The 25,334-nt window shown below is 44.5% G+C and overlaps 1 long non-coding RNA gene across 1 annotated transcript in view; it reads right to left on the minus strand.

Annotated features, from left to right (window-relative positions):
* Window positions 1–2,551: 2,551 nt before the first annotated feature.
* Window positions 2,552–25,334, minus strand: part of LOC128314626 (uncharacterized) — a 59,300-nt gene continuing 36,517 nt past the window's right edge. The window contains exon 3 of the long non-coding RNA XR_008296491.1: window positions 2,552–2,749. This is a non-coding gene — a long non-coding RNA (uncharacterized LOC128314626). The remainder of the gene's footprint in view (window positions 2,750–25,334) is intronic.

The raw sequence follows: 25,334 nt of genomic DNA on the forward strand, positions 1-25,334 counted from the left end.
ATTCTGGAGGAAGCTGGACCCTGCAATGAAAGACTTGTTTTCATACCACCGCAGCGGCTTCCTCTTTCAAGGCATGCAGCAAAGCACACTCTCAAATGATCAAACAACTCGCTCTGCACAAATGGAAAACAACTCGACCCCTCAGGGAGCCAAAAGGAAGAATCAGGAAGCCAGAGAATCTCCTTGCCCAGATCAAAATTTCACAGCCACTAAGCCTCCTGGGGCGGCTGCCTTGGTACCTCCAAATCTTTTCCACCTTGCTTGGTTAAAACAATCGCTTTCAGCTGGGTGTACACGGAAATAAGATTCAGGCAATCAGGCTGGCTGGCAGTGTGGCCCTGGATGTGCAGGGAGAATCAGGCTCTTACACGCACTGGCTATACCAGCTCCGTGATGTGCGGGCAGGGTAGAAACTTACTTGGACCTCACTTTGCTTGTCTGGAAAAATCCGGATGAGAACGTTAGCTCTCAGAATTGTCCTAAGGGTCTAGCGAGCCAGGATCAGACCTTTGTTCAGGGTCCGGTAGCTGCGATCTCACTACCTTTCTTTCTCCACACTGAATTTGCTAGAATGCTGTTAGTACAGAGGCCACGTCATAATCACCACATGCACGGATCAGAAACGGCCGATGCCTTCCAAAGCAACCAAAAGGGCTGAGCTCATTCTCTCGAAGAATATCTTACAAGTCTCCTGCGTCACTTTGCAGATGCATTAAAATGCATGTTACTAATGCTGACACGTAAAACTCTAGACTCTGGAGAGGATGCCCCTGAGGCCTGGAGAAGTTCGGGGACTTGCCAAATATGACAGTGACAAGAAACAGCAGAACCGGGGCTCAACCTGGGGTCTCTTGCCCCCCCCCAAAGAACATCTGCGAAGCGAACCATGCCTCTTCCTCAATTAAGGTGTGTTTTTCTAGCCGAAAGGGGGCAAATCAGGAGGGGAAAAATAATTGCATGTAAGCTAATCCCCACCTTTGCCTGCACCCTTTCTACCCACACATGTGGGCTCCCGGGGTTTGGTCAGGCTGTGAGCTCTTGCACAGCTGTCAGACAAATCAAAGACCCACATGCAAAACGCAGCCCTCGCAAACGCTATGTGATGTGGTTTCCTAACACTTACTAGGGGCCTTGGGGTCTAGAAAATAGACCCAGAATTAGGCAGCCAAGGGCACTAAGAATAGAATTTTCATGTGTGACAAATGCAATCCTGCAGGAAGAAAAGGATAGTTTTCATGTCATTTAAAAGAGAATGGGGCTCACAGCAGCCCTCGATTTCTAGCACGTGAGAACTTGCTACCGTCTCTTAAGACCTCGTATTGCTGCGATGGGCGTAGCGGGTCCTGTTTCGGTGCTCTGTTTGACCAAAAGACCAGAGCATGTGTGGAAACCACTCCAGAAGGGAGACAGACGCCTGGGTGTGGCACTGGACGTGTCTGAGGCCACAGCGTGAGGTTGGAAAAGGCTCTGGTTACCAAGCGGTTCCTTTTTGAAGGTGCCGCCACGGAGAAGCCGGGTCCCCTGGTAACCTAGCAGCCGCAGAGCACACACAGGGTGACTTTCTGAAGCAGCAAGCCCAGCGCAAACCCAGCTGCTGATTCCGCTCACCTCAGCTCCCCCCCCGGCAAGACTGGAGTTGAACTGCGTTCAAAAGAGGGCTAACGACCCAGGTTTTCAAAACCGTTATGACAGGGGCGTGGGGTTCTATAAGGATGCAGCCAGCTCTCGGTGTCCCTTCCCACAGCTGCATGAATGCCACAGGGGAGCAGGACCAGAGAGTGGTAATCCATCCAGGTGCTAGGTTACACGTTCTCCGGCCAGCTCAGCCGCTGAAAATGATATCTCAAAGTAAGTGCGCGACGTGCCCCCGATTCCTTGAAACGGACCTTGAAAAGGACCTGTTATCATTACCTTCAGGAGAGATGTTCCCGACAACGTACTGGAGGCCAGAGTGCCGGGGCCAAGTCTACACCAAGACTCGGATCCAGGGACTTTCTTAGGGAAACTCTGCCTGGGAATCTATTGGCTCCAGTCTTGTCCAAATCACTTCTATCTTTGAGTGGTAAAATTACCATGAATCTGGTTTGGAGCTATTTGAACGGGAAGATCAATCAACTCTCATTCAGTTACTTTCAGCAACTGCAGAAAAAAATAGTAGCATTAAATATGTCTGAAAAATCTCATCCCCCTGAACAAGCGCACTCAGCCTCCCAGGTTATAGGTTATCGATTTTCCTGGGAAGACAGAGCCGGGAAGGCAGCATCCAAACCTGGGCTGATAACTTCAAAAGAAAAAAAAAAAAAGGTGGAAAAAGAGTAGGCGTCAGGATGACAGATCAGGCTAGGAGCCACGTCCCTCATGCTTTCTCTTCCCGGTCTTTTTGTTTTTTCTAGTTCCAATTCCGCAAGAGGAAAAATAGAGTGTGTGCGTGGGGGGGAGGGGGGCACATAGGAACAGGTGGTGGATGCCTGGATCCTATTAGGCCCTAAGGCACCCGGTAATGAAGCACGTGTGTCCCACCTGGGTTTTTACTCACAGGTGTACGGAGCTCTGCCTTGCTTTTGAAGTTCCACGTCAGGTCCCGGTAGTCGGGGCACACGCAGGAAGCGACGGAAGAAAGCTGACTCCTCAATGGTGTCCTCCGGACGGTCACAGCCACAGAGCTCTGTGCTTGGGCTGCGGTTCCCAGTCCTCCGAAGAAAGCGCAACCTCTCTCCGGACGTAGCCGAGTCCCAAGAAACAAACAGCCCTATTAAAGTGCAGGGATTCATTTCGGTGAATGCCGTCACCCTTGAACTCGGCCAGTCTGTAAAAGCTGCCTATCGGAGGGCTCCTGCCTCCCGGCGCACCTGGCCGGGCGGATGTCACCGGTGACCTGCACGCACAGAGATGCAACGTGTGTGCTAGACGATCAGCGTTAACGCCTCTCCGAGGGGTGTTCCCACTGACAACAAAACGCTGCATATTAAGGACTCTGCGTTCTATCAAACACGTTGTGGTGTGTATGTGCTAAACCCACAGTCGGCGTGGCCAGACCAGCCTTCTCTGAGCTGTATCCGCACAGCCCGTTTGAGATCCACGCAAAACTGCAGGGGAGGCAGGCCACCAAGCACTGGGCCACAGTGGCCAGGTGTCAGCTTCCTAAAGACGCTAAGGGGAAAGCTTAAGTTGAGCTACATGGAAATTTGCCTTTTGACCAGGTCCTGTGAATCTGTATCTATCTAGCTATCTATCGATCGATCTATCTATATCTCTCTCTATAAGCAGATAGATATAATCTTCATCATAGCGATTCTGAATATTTATGAAATTTTAGCGTTTTTCTCCCAATATTTGCTAATACGCTGCTAAACTTCCCATAACACGTTTAAGCACCAAAGAAACCCCTATGTATCACATGCTCATCAACATTAATTGCAAAATTAGTGTCAAAATATTGCACGCGATCTGTTTCCCTTCGTATATCAGTTTTCATTCTTTCAGTGCTAGCGTGTTAATACACAAAGATTCACAAAAATCCCAGTATTACTGTATTAGAGGCATGTTTTATGCCTGTGACAATTTAGCTAAGGCGATCCATGACCTCATATTTTTCCTATTATTTGAGCTGAACTGAACTCTTTGAAACTTGGAAACGTTCAGGAATCCCACTTGTAAAAATATCCAGGGATTTTAAGTTTGTACTAAAATGAGCAAGATCCATAATGAGCAGGAGGCCGCCTTTTCTTACCGCTATGTTTCTGGCAAAAACAAAACCAGGAAGCACCTAGACAAGCAAACCCAGGCAGGCCCTGGAGGTAATTATTCGATTCATTCCAGACACTTCTCATTCATCAGAGATGTGAGCCATCTTGATTGACAAAACAAGATGCTTCCCTTGCTAAAGTGGAACGTCAGAATGCAAATTTCTCGATTTATCGTTTGCTGCTGGGTGTGAGGTGACAGCAACTCATGGTGGAAGGCACTGGTGTTTTAGATGGCTTTTTCATTTTCAAACTTACTTTAAGGTAAGGACAATACTTTGATCACTTATTTTCAGTGATTAAAAGAAAACACTGGCCATTGTTTTTGTTTTTGTTTTGTTTTTAATTTTTTAATGTTTACTTTTGAGAGAGAGAGACAGAGACAGAGCGTGAGCAGAGGAGGGGAAGAGAGAGAGGGAGACCCAGAATTTGAAGCAGCTCAAGGCTCTGAGCCATCAGCACAGAGCCTGATGCAGGACTCAAACCCACAGACCGTGAGTTTGATCGGAGCCAAAGTTGGATGCTCAACCAAGTTATTTTCAATGATTTATGTAATGAAGTCTCGTGTGTGTGTGTGTGTGTGTGTGTGTGTGTGTGTGTGTGGAGGAGGAGGTGACTGTGTAACCAAATAAACATAGGTCAGAGGCTATTTAGGAAAAATAAAAGAAGCGATGTGATGGAGTCTGGAAGTGCATGGGCTGTGGCACTTACGAAAAGTCTCTAGAATAAGGCAGTGCTGATGTTTGGGCTCAATGGTAAGCAGGAGGAAACCATACAGTCAGTAAAAAGACCAGGTGTATTTGATGGAAATGTGGCCTCAGGGTCTGGCCAGAGGCTGAGTAAGGCAGGAGGCCAGCTTCTGAAAGTCCCCATCAACCGATCAGTCTTTGCTGAGTGAATGGAGAGAGCCATGATGAAATAAACAGGGGCCATCATCTCACGTGGAGCAGCTAGAGAGGGCATCTTTTAGGAAGTAACATGTAAGCCAAGACCAGGAAGACTGGGTTCGAGTTTGGAACATGAGAGCTGAAAAGAATATTCTCAATGGTGGGAACCAGATGTGTGGAAGCTCTGGGATGGAAAAGGATCTCGTGTGTTTGGAAAACAGAGAGTGGGTGGATTCGTTCCTCAGGGCTGATGGAAGAAGGTGTTACTTACTAACGTGGCTTAAATAACAGAAATGTATTCCCTCACTCCTCCGGACACTAGAAGTCTGAAACTAAGATCTCAGCAGGGTCACAGCCCCTGAGATTCTCGCATCCTTGTCAGGCAGCTGCGTCTCATTTCCTCACCCCATGATGCTCTCCCTGGGTCTGTGTGTTCCCATGGCCGTCTTCCCCTCTGATAAGGACACCAGTTATACGGGTTTAGGGCCCATCTTAATGACCTCATCTTCACTTGATTGCATCCACAACATCACTGTTTTTAAACGAGGCCACATTCACAGGTTCCAGAAGTTAGGACAGATTTCGGGGGGTGGAGGGGAGTGGCACAAGAGCACAATTCAACCCACAACATGGGGCCACCATGGCAGAAGTTGGTGAGCAAGTTGGAGAACGAATGGCAGGAGTTCACTCGGGGGATATAGACGTTGGCTCCAGCCATTCAGCCTGTGGTAAGCAGCCGGGACCCCATTCTACGTGAATAAGGAATCCTCATATAATGGCGACACAGGGCACAGCTTCCATTCTTAATGTTCTCTGGACATGGTGAAGGACTAATTTGGTGGGCTGCAAGAGTGATGGTGGAGAAAGACTACCACCGGGGTTTAGAGGAAGGAGCTACAGAGTGGTGGCCGAGGGGAAGCAGGAGGACCTGACCTATGTCGTAGAGAAAGAAACAGGATTTGGCAATGGCTTAGGTCTTTGATGTGCAGAGGAGGGACAGAGGGCTGGAGAAGCTGCCTCCTCAGTTCCTGGCTTGAGCAACGGGGTGGCTGGTGATGCCATATATTCAAAAAAGGAAGACAGACGGGGTGGGAGCCTGTCCGGTAGACTGTCAGGAGTTAGTCTGGACATGATAAATCGGAGATGCTTGTGAGACATTCGAGAATACGTTTCAAGAAAGCAGTGAGGGGCGCCTGGGTGGCTCTGTCAGCTGAGCATCTGACTGCGGCTCAGGTCATGATCTCACGGTTCATGGATTCTAGCAGCCCGTCCCCCATCAGACTTGCTGCTGTCAGCACGGAGCCTGCTTCAGATCCCATGTCCCCCTCTCTTTCTCTTCCCCTCTCCCACGTTCTCTCTGTCCTGTCTCTGTCTCTCTCTCAGAAATCAATGAACCTTTAAAAAAAAAGAAAAGAAAAGAAAAGAAAAGAAAGCAGCTAGCCAGGTGAGTCTGGAATCAGAAGACAGATTTGAAGGGAAGATAAGAATCTGAAAGATCGTGGAATCTATAGACGCTGTTTTTATTGTTCATACTTTAATGCACTAGCATTTCTAGACCAGATTATAGTTGTGTGCACCTACATTAGCTAAATCTAACATAATGAAAAAAGCTGAAGTTCAATTCACCAATTATGGCTTTGGAAGACAACCCAGTGACACAAAAAAAGCGATAGGGTAATGTTTCTGGTACTTGCAAAAAAAATTAAATGGCACATGGTCTACAGCACTGCTCAATCTTTGATTCTGCTATTATTGGGCAGTGTTTATATGTGTGTGTTAATTGGGATGCATTTCAAATTGCATAGGAAGCAAAGAGGGTGTTACAGTAATAAATATCCCTGGGCACGTGAACATATGATGCCCCGATCCTATCAGACCTGGTTTTTGTGAATTTTTTCAACTCTTTGCAAAATCACTTCATTATAAAGGCAGGACTCAAAGCCAAAGCTTCTCGATGGTTCAGGTTAAGACTTGTACCAACTTGTAAAATGCTTTTGCTTTGCACATAAATCCTCCAGAGGCCAGACTAAAGAGACCTGATCGCCGAAAGTCATCTATGGAGGGAAGAGGCTATACCTGTTAAGCATATGACTTTCCAATGCCGTCAATGTGAGCTTGAAGTTGTTCACCTCCCTCTGTTCCCCACCATCCCCCGCCATCCATGGGAAGGACAGTTAGGCCTGAAGTCTTGATTCAGGCAAATTGTGTTTTAATTTATATTTCGAAACATAGCTATCCTAACCTAACAGCATGACAAGACAGGCAAAATAGCTTGTGCCAGCAACATCCTTGAACAGAATAGTATAAATTTATATTCACTTATTTGGTGGTGTCGTGACAATTAATGGTCGGCAAACCTTTCAGGGAAAAATATATCTTGTATATGTATGTATATAATATACCTCTATAACATAGTATAGGCATATATATATTATATGGATGTGTATTTTTAAATTTAAGCAATGGTAAGTTTCTTTTTGCAGTAAAATGATTACCTCGGCCTAAAGTTGATCCCTAGCCTACATCATATGTTTTCAGAATGGAAAAAGTTTTCCATTTTTGTTAATCTAGAGAGACGGCAAAATGCTTTCAAATGTTACGTATTTAAAAAATAGAGAATCATCTCGGAGACTTTTGAGGGAGAGGGGATAGTGATGAATTGCTTTGTAAAATATGGGGGTTAAGAGCCAGGCTAATGTGGTTCCTGTGGTCACAGACTTTTGCCTGGATCAAAACCACACGTGTCAAGAACAAGTACAGTTCCAAGCATCACATCATTACAATAAATATAATTAACTACTGTAAAGAGGCCAAGCTCAGGAATCTGGGAGAGTCTAAAGATATTGAAGTATATTTTAAATTATTTTCAAGAACAGAAATTATATGGTCCTTGAAAGTAGTGCTCACACTCAATCTGATTTCATCCATTAGAAAATTCATCCTGAATACCCAGTGTCTCAAGTGAGCCCATGTGGCGTCCAATCTGGAGGCATTTGTTTGTTTGTTTTGGGCCTGACTTTAGCACCGGGTTCTATTTCATCATTAGAATCGGCTATTGTAACCGTTTGGCATGCGACTGGCCCTGATTGGCTTTGCCTGGTCTAGTTTAATAAAGGCGCTTGATTCCAGTGTTGGCAATGCTGACGGAATTGGAGAGAAGAGGGAGGGGAAAAAGCCTGATAAAATCAAACTGTGCCCAAAAGGTGAAGGACAACCGTTAATTTAAACCATCCTTGGCGATCTTCTCATCGCTTCGCATCGTATGTTATTGTAACCAAAGACCGAACAGACACAACACCAAGAAACTGACAGGCAGAAAATGTGCCTGCAGCGGTTTTGACTCCAAATACAACAGTCTCGATTCTAAATGATGCTTTGGAAATGCAGCTTCTTCAGACCCAGATCCTAGCTCCGAAATCAAGTGCTCTCAACCCAATACTATAAAACTAAAGCTTCTAAAAATACTGCAAAGACTTATCACCTTCTAATTACTCCTCAGGCGCCTAAAATCTACTTGAATGAGAAGGCCAAGCATCCCATGTTGGCTGATGAATTCAGGCATCTCCTTTTTTTTTTCTTTGTTTAATGTTCATTTATTTATTTTTGAGACAGAGAGAGAGAGAAAGAGAGAGAGAGGCAGGCAGGCAGAGAGGAAGGGGAGACAGAGAATCCCACGCAGGCTTCACGCTGTCAGCACAGAGCCACGCACCGGGCTCGAACCGTGAGATCGTGACCTGAGCCGAAATCAAGAGTTGGGACGCGTAATGGACTGAGCCCCCCAGGCGCCCCCAGGCATCTCCTTTTAAAACAAAGTGTATCAATTCATTATCACCCAGAACTTCTCTCCCCAGGATCCCATTTTGCCTGAATGTTACAGACCATTTCATTTAAAAATAACATTTGGATGTCTTTAATTCCTAACAACCACCTACAGGCCTCAGGTTCCTTTGCTGATAAGAAGCTGATTTTGTGGCTGTTCTCCTACGACACACAGACCTCCCAAACTCAGCCCATCCTGTAGGGCGTGAGCTTTGACCACACTTCACCGTGCGTGGGATTCCTGTGGGGATCCTATCAGATGCTGGTTGCAACTCAGGAGGTCTGCTCGGGGCAGAGAGCCCGCATGCCTAGCAAGCTCTGTGAAGCCAATGCCAGCTGGTTCCAGGATCAGTCTTTGAGCAGCAAGATCCTGGAAAACCCACGGTCTCTTCCCCCGGACTGGCTTCTGCACCCCGCACTCCATGGTTCAGACAGCAGCACCGTTACCTGCCCGACAGCACCATTCCACATTTGTCACACTCGGCTACCGCGCGCGTCGCCCTTCCCTACCTGCGCATGCAGACGGATCCTATTGGTTGCTCATTCCTGTGAATTCAACCTCAGAAACATCTGGATTTGTGCCCTCCACTCATGAACGTTGCCACTCTCTTATGTATGACATCCCAGTACCCAGACTTTCCTAATTATCTCCTACTCGACCCGTCATTTTTCTCACCGCTTTCTTCCCCTTCCATGTTCTTGTTGCGGATTCGGCCCCCAGTTGGTTACCTCTCAGTCAATGAGAGCAAGAAGAGGGCGTATGATGAGGCCTTACATGGCAACGTTTTACACAAGTCAGGGACAGGGGGAAGCCAGTGGTGTAGGATTAGGGACATGGGCCAAGGCGGAAACGCAAAAATTGTCAACATCGTCAGTAAGTGGCATTAATGATGCATGCCCTGGGTTGTCATTTGTCCCGAACAAGCAAACAAATGAACAGGCCCAGCCGTCTTGTTTAGACAGCTCCTGACGCTCGCCTTGATGCCACAGATCTCCGAAATCACGCAGTTAATAAAACACAGACCAAACCCGTGTCGGGCACCTTCTCAAAAACCTATCGTAGTGACAGGCACAGTTTCTGCAGGTGGCAATGCAGAATTGAGAACTGACGGCTTACAAGCTTGAAGGACATTTGGAATCTGAGCTACCCATTTCTTTCCCCAAATCATTGCTCACCCGTGTTTGGGTTTGTTTTCAAGTCCCTGCCTCAGACCTCCTCTCCGGAAGCCCAGGAAAACGCTAACGTCTGCACCTATTATCCTGGCCTGTTTAATCGCTTGACCAGCTAACTACTATATTTTGATTGTAAGAGTGGTCTCAAGAGATTTGTCAGATTGAAAGCAGGTAATTTTCTTTAAAGGAAGCAAGTGGCATAAACAGAACACTGACAGGGCAGAAACCCATGCTGTCAGAGTCCACATGCTCATATTTTTAGAACAGGATGCAGCGAAACAGAAGGAAAGGGATCTAGATAAATAAATGAGACACGGTTTGTGACAAGCAGAAGCTTTTTTTACCTATTGAACAAACACGGAGACTCCAACCGTCTCTGGCAGGAACTTCACAGGACAAAGCCAAGACGCAGATCATGCTATTTACGGAGCGATCCAGTCCCTTTCCTGAACGTCTTCCTTTATCAAAGGCAGACCATGAACAATAGAATATTAACCAATTTACACGCAATGGCCTGCCCGTGTGGAGAACCTGGTGCTGACATGGATGGCAACCATTATTTACGGGTCTCTACGGATCCCTCTCTGAGAGAGGGAAGCAGGAGTTGAGGCCACAAAGACTTTCCCCACCCCCCTAATCTCCACTGATCAGTGATGGAAATAAACAAGATGATGATGCTCCGATCCTATTTAATTGACCTGACTGTAATAAATTGCAGCGGGATATTTTCCCTTTATGGTGTCCCCAAGCCACTCACGCTTCAGACATTAGGAAGTTGTCGTATTGAAAAAGCCTTATCTCCGAGTCACAACGGCAGACAGCTGGAGCTGCGTGAGGCCTCTCTCGTTCTTCCCGTCCTTTCCCAAAGAGCCAGGTTTGGGCTTGGCTGTCGGCCCATAAAAACCTTCCAAGCAGCTATCCAAGAACAAAATGGGATTTCAAAGTCTACATGATAGAATAGATAAAAGCTGCCATTATTTATGCTTTAAATGTGTAAGTAACAACTGCATACGTTTTGCGATACGGTTTTAAACGAACAATAAAACGACCCCCCCCCCAAAATCCCACTGTTGGCAACGAAGAAGGTGTTTGCGAATAAACAGGTAAACTAGATCATTGATACCCGTTTTTTTTTCCTAGCACAAATCACGACCCACATCTCGTTAGTGCTTTTAACTTTGCCTTGCCTTTAAAAGTATGAACATAAATACATCTACATAGAAAAGCATGTCCTAGGGTTGTGTCTACCCGAGGCGATGACACTGAGCGGGGACCACGCGATTCGGTTCAGTTTAGCCAGAAGCTCAGTGCCTGTTTGCACAGATGCCAAACAGCACGAATTGGGACTTGCACGGAGACATTCATCACCAACAGGAACATGCCTGAGCACAGCTTTATCTAATCCGGCACAGTCAGCAGCTCCCAGGAAACAGCAGTAACACAGGCGCGCTGTCCCCCATGCGATTGTACCAGCGAGGGGTCCCCTCTGAGCAAGTGCTTCAGTTGTTCCCCCGGCAGGAGGGCACGGGGCTGGACCAGTCTCCAAACCATGCCGACAGTGGCTGGTTACGGGACGCAATAGTATCAACATCCACGAGGCCGTGGTTCAGGCACATTCCAACACAGCGTTACCTGGTTAGCAGAATTATCTCCAAATAATGATGGACTGTGGTGTCATTTTTGCTGCTAAATTCCGGCTGTTGAGTGAAGCGTTTTGATTAATTTATAGGCGTGTTCTCTCGGGGGATCACAAAAACTGTAGAATTACGGGGCCCCACGTCGTAGCCACTGGCCACGAGTAGCTATCGGCATTACAAACGGGACCAGTCCGAATTGAGATGTGCCACGCATGTAAAATATGTGTGGGATTTTGAGGAGCTAGTATGAGAAATGAACTTAGAATATATAATTAATAGTTTTATATTAATTGTGTATTAAAATGCTATTTTGGACGTATTAGGTTATGCAAAATATACTATTGACATTAACTTCACCATGTTATACATTTTAAATGTGCTGCTAGAAAAAAATTAAATTACATGTGCAGCTTGTATTTGTGGCTCATATTATGAGTCTATTGCACAGTTCTACTACAGAATGACCAATTTTCATGTCTAAAAATGTCAGTTTTATTCATTTTCACGGCCACGTTGGATACGATTTAACTTTTCAGCTGCATCATAAATTATGTCAGCATTTCGCCCAATCTCAAGATAAATTTTTAGGCTGCTGAATTATGGATTAATCAGTTTCATTGTAGATCAGATAGGCTATATAACTTTTGCATGTAATTAACTTTCTTAGAGGAAAATGTATGACACTCCACAGACATATACCAATTAAACAAATCCGTGCGTTCACTAACATGAAAAAAAAGAAACATGCACGTTGTACTCATTTTTGCAGGAGGCGGTGTGCTGTGTTCTGGAGGGGGTTAAAAGGCATAAGATAAATATCCTGCCTTCAAAGAATGCTCCGTGCAGGGCAAGGGCTGACCTTGCACACAGGTAAAATGACAACGACTGAAATGAAAGCAGAGAGACGAGAACACAGTGTGTGTGCGAACGCAGTGGACGGAGCATCTCGCTGCTCTGTGGATGCCCCCCGGGTGCCTGGGGTTTGCCCATATGTCCCCTCAGCCTTCCCATTGTACAGAGGAGAAGGTGGGGGATGGAGGGGTGAAATTATTTATGTACAGACGCCGGGGAGCCACGACACAAACCCCACTGAGCTGACCCTGAATCACATCACGGGGCCTCTCCACCACGGAAAGGCCGACGACAGGAGACACGCAGAGAGGGACCCTTTCCACAGAGGAAATACCATTTCCAAGAAACTCAGCTGAAAAGCTTCCGGGTGTCCAGGGGAGGGGACTAATTCTGTCTGCTAATCATCAAGTCTCCTGAAATAAAGCGGAGGTCCAAAAATCTGTTCCATTCTTCGCAATGCCACAATTTTCAAATTTTTAAGAGTCTCGGTCGTGCTGAGGGTCTACGTGCCCTCACATTTAGGTCCACCAGCACCCCCAAGAATCAGCTTTGCTACCCCAGCACTCATGCTTATGAGCGGGGCCACCTGCCGGGGGTGAAGTCCTGGAGGCCAAAATATTCTCTCAAGTGCTGACGCATCAAAGGGCCTCAACCTGGACCCCCCCCAAAACAAGATCGACAAAGTTTTGCCGCAAAGGGTCAGAAAGTAAATATTCTCAGCCTTGGGAATACTGTCTGTGTCACATGGACCCAGCTCCCCTGTTGTAGCATGAAAGCAGGCATAGAGATACAGAAATGAAGGGGCATGGATGTGTGTTTCAACACATTTTATAAATGAACGTTGAAATCCCAGTTTTGTATAATTTGCATGTGTTGTAAAATATTATTCTTCTTTTGAGTTGTTTCCATGGAGTTTTATGTGTTTGCTTTGGGGGTTTGTTTGTTTGTTTGTGTTTGTGTGTGTGAGCTGGGGAGAGGGAGAGAGAATCTCAAGCAGGCTCCACACTCAGTGCAGAGCCCGAAGTGGGGCTTGATCCCACAACCCTGGGGTCACAACCTGAGCCAAGAGCAAGAGCCGGATGTTCGGGGCGCCTGGGTGGCTCAGTCGGCTGAGCAACCGACTTCGGCTCAGGTCACGATCTCGCGGTTTGTGAGTTCGAGCCCCGCATCGGGCTCTGTGCTGACAGGTCGGAGCCTGGAACCTGCTTCAGATTCTGTGTCTCCCTCTCTCTCTGCCCCTCCCCTGCTCATGCTGTCTCTCAAAAATAAATAAACATAATTAAAAAAAAAAGAGTCGGATGTTCAACCGACACCCCCTTTCCAATGATTTAAAGAACCCTTTTCATCATGCCATCCCTGAACGTGCCTCCTCCTTGACAGTTATCTTCTGCAGGGAAACCTCACACCCTTCTCCTTGTGTCTTGGGTGAGGTCACTTTTGAGAATCTCCATCCTCCTGTCCCCTGAAATGTGGAAGCATTCAAGGATAATCTACGAACACATACGAACGCACATTTAAGATGGTTCATACCATCTTAAATGTGGCAGCAAGAATTGATGCAAATCCTCCCGCTGTGGTCTTCCAGGGCTGGCCACGGTGGAATACGATGTCTCGTTCACAGTCCAAAACAACTCTTTGCTGAACCATGTGTAGAAATGCTCAGCGTTGGGGCACCTGGGTGGCTCAGTCGGTTGAGCGTCCGACTTCGGCTCAGGTCCTGATCTCGCGGTTTGTGAGTTCGAGCCCCGTGTCCGGCTCTGTGCCGACAGCTCGGAGCCCGGAGCCTGCTTCAGATTCTGTGTCTCCCTCTCTCTCTGCCCCTTCCTGCTCCCATTTTGCCCGCCTGTCTCTCTCTCAAAAAAAAAAAAAAAATAAACAAAAAATAAGAAAGGCTCAACGAAAAGCATTCTAAACTTACAAAAATTGTTACGCTCCTTCTTATTTTCATGCCCGTTAGTATTCCTTGGCTCCCCAGAGGGGGGGAAAGCAAGCCCGCATATCACATTTCCATATGTGCACTGCCTGCCAGGCTCCCAGAGTGTTTTCTGGCTCCTCGGTAGGTACAAGTGACAAAGCTCCTGTAAAAGCCAGTTATTTAATGCTTGCAACCAAGCCGGGAGGTAGGACCTACTACCTCCTGTTTAGAAATGAAGATTCTGAGGCTGGTACCGTGCTTGGCACCCTTCTCCCCCTGTGCTTTCCCTGTGTTCCTTTCTCTGCCTCTGTCAGCCAGTGAATTCAGCACCAGGCTCCAAATGTGCCCAGCAGGCTGCTCCAGCACCCCCCCCCCCCCGCCTCTGTGGCTTTCACTTACAAGCCAGGAAGATGCAGGAAACAGCCAGCTGCCTTGTGAAGCAGAAAGTGCCTTCAGAGAGAGGGAAGAGGGCCCACAGGGAGGGCAGTGAGGGCCAGATACAGTGAGAAGTAAAAGAGAAAGAACATAATGGAGGCAGGAGAATGAGAACTTAGTTTGTGCTCTTGTCTTTTCATGCTTAGTACTCCTTCATGCCCTAATCTAATGTTTTGATATTTTTGTGGGAAGGAGGTTCAAATAGAGAAGCCTCTAAAAGCAGGATGGCCAATGGGTCTGTTTTAGGGTTGCTAAACCCTGAGGGTTTAAACCAAAAGAGAATGTACTTAAGAGCATGTCAACGTAATTTCAGGACAAAAGTGTTGCCTCTGCTGAACTGAGTCCACAATGTCAAATTTTCATGGCTCTGGACATTGGTGTTTTAAAATATCTACCTTAATTTCACTAAATAATATTTTATTCACATGGAGAAATATTTCCAATACAGACAAGGGAGTTTACATTGTAAAGCCAGGAAGCTTTGATGGTTAATACCAGCTGATTGCTCTGGTATATTATCATTTGTGAAAAAGTTAACAGTGATAATGTTACCATGTCTTGCCAACCTGTCATTAGTAAGGGGGTTAGGAGAAATACTTTTAGCCCAATTATCATTCCAGCTGCATGTCAATGTCAGTTGTATTAGCACAGCTGAGACTTAGCATTAAACCTGAGCTACAATCAAATGATTATTTTGTCTTTTATTTTTTTTTTAAATCAGACAATTGGTCTCCCCGCATTGAATGATATGTGAATTCTGTTCATTGATTGGAAAAAAATAAAGCCCTAATTAAAGTTAATATATGTAAAGAGAGCATTGTTTCTCACATTGAAATTAATCAGATGCATCCACGTTTATATGAGTTGTTTGTATTAACAGAAAATGCAGAAGCATCTGAGGATAATCCAAAATGAATTCTCCAATTGAACAATCTAAAAAGGAAGTTATATTTTGTTTTTTGGTTTCACTGAAAAATTGCAAAAGCTCAAAACTGGCATTCCTATGCACTGAAGGAAATTTGCAAAGAGTTTAAAAATTACCAAGCCCACTTGGTTTCAAGTCTAGCAGGGCAATTTCAATTTCTAACAGCCACGGTGATATGTGACACACCATCTTCTTTCTTACATTTGACGTGAATATTTACAAATAAGAGAATCCGTTTCAAAAAGGCTGCAGCCATACTGTGAAGTTCTGACTCAAGTTTCTAGTACCAACAGACTTGCCAACCCATGGCTGAAAGGTTCAAATCTCTGAAAGAACCTGGGGCCGCAGTGTATGTGGATTGAAGCAAATTTCCAAGGACTGAATGTGAGCCCTGGAGACCCTCATTCCCACTATGCCTCCTGCCAAACTGTAGCCTCCTAGATCCCCGGTGTAAGGTGTATATATCCCAGAGTGCAGGCATGGGAAGGAGGGAACAAAATACCAAAACAGCAACTCATGCTTTTAATCTATAAAAGGAAAAAAAAAAAAAAAAGCTTTTATGTACAGTGTGGATTGACTCATTGGCCCTGCTCTATCCACTTTTGCTAGTCGTTGTTTCGGTGATCCTAAGAACTAGCATTAATAAATCAACCCTTACAAATTAGACAGTGCCTTAATAACTCCCTCCCTGCAAATTCCAAAAAAACCCCACAGCCTCCAGATCAAAAGTAATACTAGAAACGCAAACACATGTGAACAGTAAGAACACAGCAAAGCAGAGAGCAAAGCTGACGCCTCTCCTACTTTAGAGGGAAGCCACGTACTTCATCTATTAAAATAAATCTTCCGAACGCTGAGTTTCAGTGGGATCTGAGTTTGTCGAAAGTAGAAAGGTGCAAACCGCAGTATCTTCTGGTGACTTTGATGACTAACTGATTGGCATCAGGGAAGATTGCAACTGACCATCCTTGGGTCAGCGAAACCTTGATGTTAGAGGAAGCGAGTTCCCAGTAGTTCCTTGTTGCGCTGCTTCTCTGTGGGATGGCTGCCCACATGACCTCTGGCGCCAGATGGGGGGAAGTATCTGGTGAGTGGGGATTTACATACTGATCTGCCCAACTCATTCTGGAGCAAATCACTCCTGCATTTTCAAAAATCCCCGGACAGTGAGGCGGCTGACCCGATGTTTAAATCTGAAAGGCATGTTTAATTTTAAGGTAAATTAAATTTAAGCTAAATAAGTTCACACAATGGTTATTTACAAGGCAAATGAGTACATTTACTGTATTATCAAGGTTAAGAGTGAGATGACCATTTACTTGCAATACTGAACGTGAAAGGTGTGCCTACAGGGACATTTCCCCAAGGATGTCACTTCCAAGAGACCAAACAGCAAGTGTGGTTGGGACTGGTCCCAACACCACATCCTGGGCAAGGTGGTAGATCTTTGACTTGTAGATCACCCGAGGATCTGATCTAGCACACATCTAAAGTGCTAAGGACACTTGATCTTCATATACACCCTAGAGTAATGAGTGTTGGAAAATAAGTTTAAGGCAAAGGAACTGAAGAAAAAATACAACTTAAATTCAAGACTGCCGTCGTAAGGAAATATGCCAAACTCGTAAGCTCACTGTTCGCCGTCCACCGCGCTTTTAGCATTGACTCGTAACAAGTCAATAAGTACAATCCTGCGTGCCACTGTCAGAAATGTATTGCTTGTATTAATATTCATCCATTAATTTCAATACATTGGCAAAGTGAATTTTAATTATTTTGCAATCCAAAGTGCTTTGCCATAACGTGAATGCTGATAATATATAGCAAACACGGAGTGCTCTGTACGTCCTTGCAAAGCTCTAACTGATTAAAATACACAACACATTCCCATTTTGAAGACAGTCACATTATCTACCCTCATAAATGAAGACTAAAGCCATATACGTTTGTTAGTTTACACAGATCATCGTTCCATCCTAGAATACAAAACATCTTTCATGCAATTTCTCTTTCAAATGCAATTGTTATTAAAAAATAAATAAATAAATAAAACAGCCTGGTCCTCGTTTTCAAAGGATGTATGGTTTGGGGTGTTTCTAAAATGTAAGCTAATGGATAATTGTGCTTTAAGTGAGTGCTTGCGGCTTTAAATCAAAGGCCTTTGATGACACAATCTTCATGTGAGACGTGGAACTCTCTGCTTTGCCTGAGAACAGGAAGAAGGAAGAATCTGATGTACACATTTTTCCCAAAGCTATGCTCCTCCAGTTGCCTTTGCCACTGTGTGCGCAGCAAATGATCTTCAGTGGAAGGAACTGTGTGCCTCAGGGCACCAGCACCTTCTTCCCAGCCTCATCTGCTGAGGTGTTCCTCATCTGCTTTCACACCTCTTACCCCGGCAAGTGCCCGCCATCTTGGAGATGTCGCAAAATCAATGTTTGTGAAATGAACGTCTGAGTGAAAAAGTGTGAAAAGCCTAACTTGTTCTAGGCAAGTCCTTCAGTATCAGAGACTCCAAAGCATATGCTTTCTCGAGAATGGGGAGGGCATGAAGGCTTTTTGTTTTGTTTTGGTTTTGGTTTTGTTTTCTTTCCTAACGGGGCTGTGACTACGAGCGGAGCAGTAGGGCTGCAGGAACATAACTGCAAACACATGGTCAGCCTGCAAGACACTTTTTTCTCATCAGCAGCAGAAAGACAAAAAAGATGAATCTGTCCTTCCTTCAGACACCTCATGTACACACGTGTATATACATGTACATATTCAGGTATGTATCACCATCGTGGGTATGAGCGTGCATTTATGTGAACACACAGGGGTATGCCACTTCCAAGAATGCCTCGATGTTGGGGTGCCTGGGTGTCTCAGTCAGTTAAGCATCTGACTCTTGATTTCAGCTCAGGTCACGATCTCATCGTTCGTGAGTTCGAGCCCCGCGTTGGGCTCTGCACTGACAGCACAGAGCCTGCTTGGGATTCTCTCTCCCTCCCTCTCTCTCTACCTCTTCCCATGTTGGTGCTCTCTCTCTCTCTCTCTCTCTCTCTCTCTCAAAATAAAAAAATAAAAAAATAAATAAAGAATGCCTTGATGTCAATTTGTACTCGTAAAATTATTAAGGAATTAAAAATTTTTAAATATGTGTAACAGTGGCACTGGTGGCTCGAAACAGGAGAGAAAGAGCAGGACGTAATGAAACCATAAGCCCCAGTTCCTAAGGACTCCCAAGGAAATCTTTAAGACAAGAATTTTAACATTTGGGATTGTCAATAAACAACGTTAGTCTCTCAACCTCATAATAATATTGCTCGGTTCTCCAGCTATTTGGTGGAACTTGTAAAAGTCTATCCTTATTTCCCAGGTTCCTTTGAAAAAACAAGATACATTTCAATATATGTAAATCCCAAAGTATTATTTTTCTTCCCTTATTTTATTCCCCCCTTGGGCTTTCTTATCTCAAGTTATAAAGAAACTGGCAGAGGCATAGAGGGGAGGGAATAAAGTTTAGAAAATCTAGTTATACAGGATGTTTTTCTCCACAGTAGAAAGGGGGAGGGAGGGGATTTTCTAACTTCCAACTTCTATATTTAACATTGCTATCTGAGAGCCAGCTCTGGTCACAGCCAGAAAGAAGAAAAGAAAAGAAAAGAAAAGAAAAGAAAAGAAAAGAAAAGAAAAGAAAAGAAAAGAAAAGAAAAGAAAAGAAAAGAAAAGAAAAGACACATGAGAAAATCTTCTCCTTCATACCTGCGTTAGTGCATGAGAAGAGGGTATGAAGGCGTCAGCAATGGTGAGTTACGGCTGACAGAAAGGAACCTTGAACCTGATAATACACAAAACGTCTCTTTTAGGAATGAGTTGTAAGATCTCTGGTTGCAATGAGGAAGAAAAATGAGGCATGGAAAATAGGGGAAACAGGTTTTCAGTACAGACGGGGAAGCTTTAAATGACGGGGGTAAAGCAAAACTACCCTTTCATCCGGAAGTTATAGACCAATGTTGTTAGCTGCAGACGATGGAATATCTAGTTTCTCACTAGTTGATGCATAATGGGATTTATTAAAGAATGTTAGATGCCTCGGAACATCTCTGGGGGGGGCCAGGAAATTGCACTTGGATGTAGTCACAGAAATTGAGCCTGGACTGATCCTCAGATCAGCTGCTGCCCAGCCCGTGCTGTTGGGGACAGTGCTACAGAGAAAGCAGACACTCCAGCACGGGCTTGGAAACACACCCCCACCCCCATGCATGTCCGCTGCTTCATCATCCTCATGTCTGTACTCAGAACTCATTAGATGCATCCATGTGTAGAAATGTAGCCAGACACGGGTCTTTAACTCACTCTCACCGATAGGCATGAAGGTGTGGAGTGTATGTTGGGTGAGCCAACCGCAGAGTGTTTGTCTCTGGTCTAGGATCTCGAGATACCCCAGTGAACAAGACGGAACAATGCTACTACCCATTTGCCTGAGATCATCTGTAGGCATGACAAAGAGTGCAGGGAGCATGACCTACCCACAAGGAGACTTGGCTTCTAGCCCTCTTGGACCCCACATGTGACTTAAGATAAGTCGCTGACGTCGCTGTCCTTTAATTTCCTCATCAACAAAATTAACAGCGAATAAAATACGCCCAGTTTTGTCGGTCAAGGTATAAGCAGGAAACAGAAGCCACTCGAGATGGATCCAATGAAGATGTTGATGAGGGAACTCCTAACAAAAGTGTGGGCAGATTTAAAGATGGCGGGACACGTAAGACTTTTCGCAGAGGGAAGCTGCTGTCCACCCCGGAGCTGAAAGAATGAACAAGGGAAAAATGCGGGGAGCCCACTGAATCCTGGGACTGTGAAGACAGGGTGGCAAGTGGAACCCAGGTTGGGGGAAGCAGCCACTCCCAGCGGGTGATCTCTCCATCTCCATCTTGAACTTCTTCCTAGTGCTTCCTGACGACCACGCTGGAAAGCCAGAGACAAGACAGCCTGGTGAAGAGAGAGCAGGCGGGCAGGAAACTATAGAGGAAAGACTGGGGAGAACACACGTGAACAAGAACCAACGCACCTAAATATTCCCCAGAATTATTGCTGGGACTCCAGAAGATCACATATACACGCGTACTTTAGAAAGCATTCGAAGTGTTGTTTTTAAAGTAGGGCAATATTTGTATTATGGAGAACTTCTCTCTTGGACGTGTTATTCTTTATTCTGCTCTTACCAAGGAACTTTCGATTTTTCTAATTAGTTCATGAGACATGAGGAGCAGCTGGAATGAGTTCAAAGAAAGTAAATGAAGGAATAAGTTCGAGGCGTGGAAGTAGAGGCCAGGGACAGGGTCTTGGGGGAAAAGTTGTGAAACAAAGATTGTTGCGGCCAAATGGATAGGAGATGAAGGGAGGTGGAATTTAAGCCCTGTGTGAGAAAAGATCATCGCAATAAATCCTCTTGCTTCTTGCTGTAAAGTAAATATTATTCTCTGGCTTTGATATAAATAATAGAGCGGTAATGGGATAGTAATGACAAGCAATACAATCAGTTCATCAACTGACACTTTTCCTCTGTTTAGAAATTGCGCCCCATCGGAATTCTGGCTTTGAGAAGGCACGGGCTTTCCTGACTCATTACACTGTTTTCCATACTTATGTTCTTCTGCCGAAGGTGAGTTAAAGACAAAAATGAAAGGCTCACCACGATACGAAAAGAAAAACCTGAAATCCAGGCGTGTTTGTTCATACTTCGGTCAGATGTCACCTCGACATCCACCGTTGGAAACGTTAGACTAGGAGTCGCACAGGAATGAGACACTCCATCATGTTTCAGTAGATTTCATTGGCAGCGGGGTCTGAAACTTAAATAGAATCCTTTGTTATGGTGGTGCTTCCATGAGAAATGAAAGCGTGAAACTAAGCTTTCAAAATCCTCTCTAAATCTGCCTTTTTAAGACTGTTACTTTGGGAGGTGAGATAACTCAGGGCATTGTCACAGTTGGCCCTTTGGCAGTGCACAAGGAACACATAAATCTCGGCGGATAATGACCAAAAACACTGAAAGTGATTTCACGATGTCAAGAAGGCACCAACTGGATATTAACTGCCTCGCTAAGCCTCAATACCGCCAGGTATATTTACTGAGCCAGAGTGAACAGGAGCCATGCACAGGAGATCCAGGCTAACAAAGATCGAACCTAAGGGTAAAAGCAAGACATCTACAAAAGTGATTCAGTTAAAGAGTGGGGTGCCGGTGTATGGAGGAATCATCGTTTATTTTATGAGGACTGTATTCACTTAAAAAAAAAATGAAAGTCTCCTGGCCACCAAGATATAGGTTTTCCAAAACCCGCTGACCACAAAAACATACGTTCACTCCCTGCCGACTTAAAACTCTGCGTCCAGCCTCACACTCTGTCCCATAGATTTGAAGTCAATTCCCCACCAAGCTACGGATCTGTTTCAGGTCAGCCTTATGAATGGACACCATTGATGCCATTCATCTAGCTTGTGGCCTTTCTTGAGCAGAATGAAATATGAAGACTCATTGTATTACACTCTGAAGGTATAAGCTGTGGTGAGATTGACGAAATAATTATGTAAATAATGGCAGACGTCTACGGAAGAATAATGGCTGAAAAAGCTGAATAACATTAAAAAGTTAATATATTTAATGTTAACCTTTGTAGCTTTCAGCAATAATTCAAATATAGCAAAATTGTTGTAGAAAGCATAGTAATATTAAAGCAAAGAGAAGAACGTCATGGTAATAAATGAATCCCCCGGTTTTCCGGGAAACTAGCAGGATATTATTTTACTTTAACACTAAAAGCTAAACACAAGATTTTATTAATATTGAGTGCCATTCTTCTTTGTAATGTGTTGGACTTACCCAGAAAATGGAGATTTTTAATTTCTAATTATTCAGTGTAATCAAACACCTAAAACATTTCAACAGAAAGGCTTGAAAATGTTACAATATAAAATAATCATAATTTAAAGGTCCGAATGCAAGAGACTTGGTTGGAGTTCTCGTGAACACACAATGAGCAACTCGTTAAAACTTTTCAGCAGTTAGGACGCCTGGATGGCTCAGTAGGTTGAGCATCCAACCTCGGCTCAGGTCGTGATCTCACAGTTCATGGGTTTGAACCCCGCATCTGACTCTCTGCTGTCAGTGCAGAGCCTGACTCGGATCCTCTGTTCCCCCCACCCCACCCTCTGACCCTCCCCAACTTGCTCTCTCTCTCTAAAATAAACAAACATTTAAAAAAATTTTTTAATGTTTATTTATTTCTGAGACAGAGAGAGACAGAGCATGAATAGGGGAGGGGCAGAGAGAGAGGGAGACACAGAATCTGAAACAGGCTCCAGGCTCTGAGCTGTCAACACAGAGCCTGACGCAGGGCTCAAACTCATGGACCATGAGATCATGACCTGAGCCGAAGTCGGACACTTAACCGACCAAGCCACCCAGGCGCCCCTCTCTCTCTAAAATAAACAAACATTTAAAAAAATCCAATAAACTTCTCAGCAATGAACATTCTATAATTACACATAAATTATATTTTCCCCCACCCCAAATATTAGAGACCAATAATAACACAAGGGCAGAATGAGATTAAAGGGGTGATCATCTTTGTTTCAATTTCACGGATGAAAGATAGCTTGGGACTTTGCCAAAGAAAATAATGATCTCCAGGAAAATTCTGGGTTCCTGGAACAACCAGGGCCATCTTGACATGGAGGAAGTGTTTGCTTTCTCATTAGGTTCCCTCAGGTCAGACTTGAGATCATCTCACAGAAGCCAAAAAAGTGTGTGTGGGGGGGTGGATTACGAGGAGTTTGTTTCATCTGGGAAGATCGAGAATACTGAAGATAAATACTGGAGAGTCTACGAATGTGCCCCTAACTCTTCTGTGGCTGCTTCCTCTCTCTGTGTCTACATTCTCTGCCAAGGAAAGCAGACGAGAAATCATTGCTCACATTCTGAAAAGGAAATGGGTAGAGCTGCATTTTTCTATCTCATCAATAAGATAATAAAGACAGTGGTCCCTGGACAAGCCTGCATACAGTTCTAGTTCTTTTAAGCCCCTTAATAAGATTTTTTTGGAATAATAAGATTTTTTTGGAATATCTGTAAATTGCCTCGCATTTGATTAAATCAACTTGTTGCCCATGACCCAAAGAGACTAAAAATTTATCTCTCACTTCCCACTTTAATTTTTTTTAATGTTTATTTATTTTTGAGAGAGACAGAGACAGAATGCAAGTGGATTAGGGGCAGAGAGAGAGGGAGACAGAGGCTCCAGGCTCAGTACAGTACAGAGGCTCTCAGTACAGAGCCCGACGTGGGGCTCGAACTCATGAGCTATGAGAGCATGACCTGAGCCGAAGTTGGACACTCAACCAACCGAGCCACCCAGGCGCCCCTCTCACTTCCCATTTTAAATAATATTTGTGGGCTTAGGGAAATAGATCTGTCTGAGGCTTTGTAGATTAGAGGTTACAGCCAAGGCAAATTCACTTTGATAACAACAAAATCTATGGATTGAGGGGATTCCATGAACTTTTGGATTTTGAGACACATGTTTTTTTCTCTTTGGGCTTTTAAGAAGAGCAGGAAATAAGCAAGTCATAGAAAAAGTAGACCTTTGAGAGCACACTTGACTTGCTTACCGCTGAGGATTCTGGACCAGGAAAATATGAATGCCACACCTTTGTAATGATGCTAGAAATCTAGAAACATATGACTTATGACACCCACCTCTCCAGCAAGGAGACATATCATAATGCAAGCTCTATGAGGAGCATATCCAGTTAATATTCCCCAAGCACGTTACATCGCTTGGTTCTAGTCTGCTGGCTTGAATGCATATTGCTCCCTGGAAAGAACTTACAATTCCCTTTACAATGCATTTACAGTTGATTAAAGAATGGATTTGCAATTCAGAGTCTATAATTAGAGCAAAGGGTCTCTATAATTTGAGTTACCCTCATCCACTAATGATGATGTTATGGAGATTAGCCACTATTATAAGGACCCTCGGCCACTAAAATGATTACTGGAAAACATGTATTGAGGTGCAGTGGCCCATTCTTTTACCACAGGAAGCCTATTATAAACAGTGTTATGCAAGGCTACTAGACAGGAAAAATGAGATTAACAATTAACACCTTGCTCAAAGGATTAGTATATCTCTTATGCTCTTATGACTTGGATTCTAATTAAAATCTTCAGAGGTGTGTGTGTGTGTGTGTGTGTGTGTGTGTGTGTGTGTGCACGTGTGCATACGCGCACGTACCCAGAAGTGTATGTGTTCCTTTCCAGGTGCCCGACACTTGCTTGGAGTTTTAGAAAAACACGGGTTGGTTCATGACATAAGCTGGAAGCAAACCCTTCTAGGAGGAGACATTTCTCATTGCTCTTTAACTGGAAACCGTGTACTGTCTTCCAAGGAAAATCTCAATATTAAAGTATTTAACTCTCCTGTAAGTCTATTCGGTTTTTCGTATACGATGCAATTTCGCCACTGATTTATGTAGTCATTTCTACAGGGTTCTGCAGCTAAGTACCTTCACCAGCATTTTATGTGGGCAGGAAACAGAGTGTGTAAAGGTGTTTACAAACCAGAGCCCCTCCATGCTGGAATTAGGGGCTGTGAAACTATTATAAAGGTGTGGGGGGGGAATGCAAAATTTCTATTTCTATTGTTAAAAATTCCTCCTTTTCTAATTTCTGTTTGTGCTTTTGAAAGTGCATGAATAATTGGTATAGTAACACATGTTATTATATAATTTATAAATAATTTGCATATATTAAATGCGTACAGGGTTTCTTTTCACTGAGAGGCGTTTGCAAACAAACAAAAAATATTTCTTGTTTTTTTTCAATCTTCGTCAGGCATGTGAACTTCAGGAAGCTAGTTCTAAGTATGTATGCGCTCACTCCGCTTCCCTTTTTGAATCCAA

Source organism: Acinonyx jubatus, chromosome A1, assembly GCF_027475565.1.
Source record: "Acinonyx jubatus isolate Ajub_Pintada_27869175 chromosome A1, VMU_Ajub_asm_v1.0, whole genome shotgun sequence".
NCBI classification, from domain to species: domain Eukaryota; kingdom Metazoa; phylum Chordata; class Mammalia; order Carnivora; family Felidae; genus Acinonyx; species Acinonyx jubatus.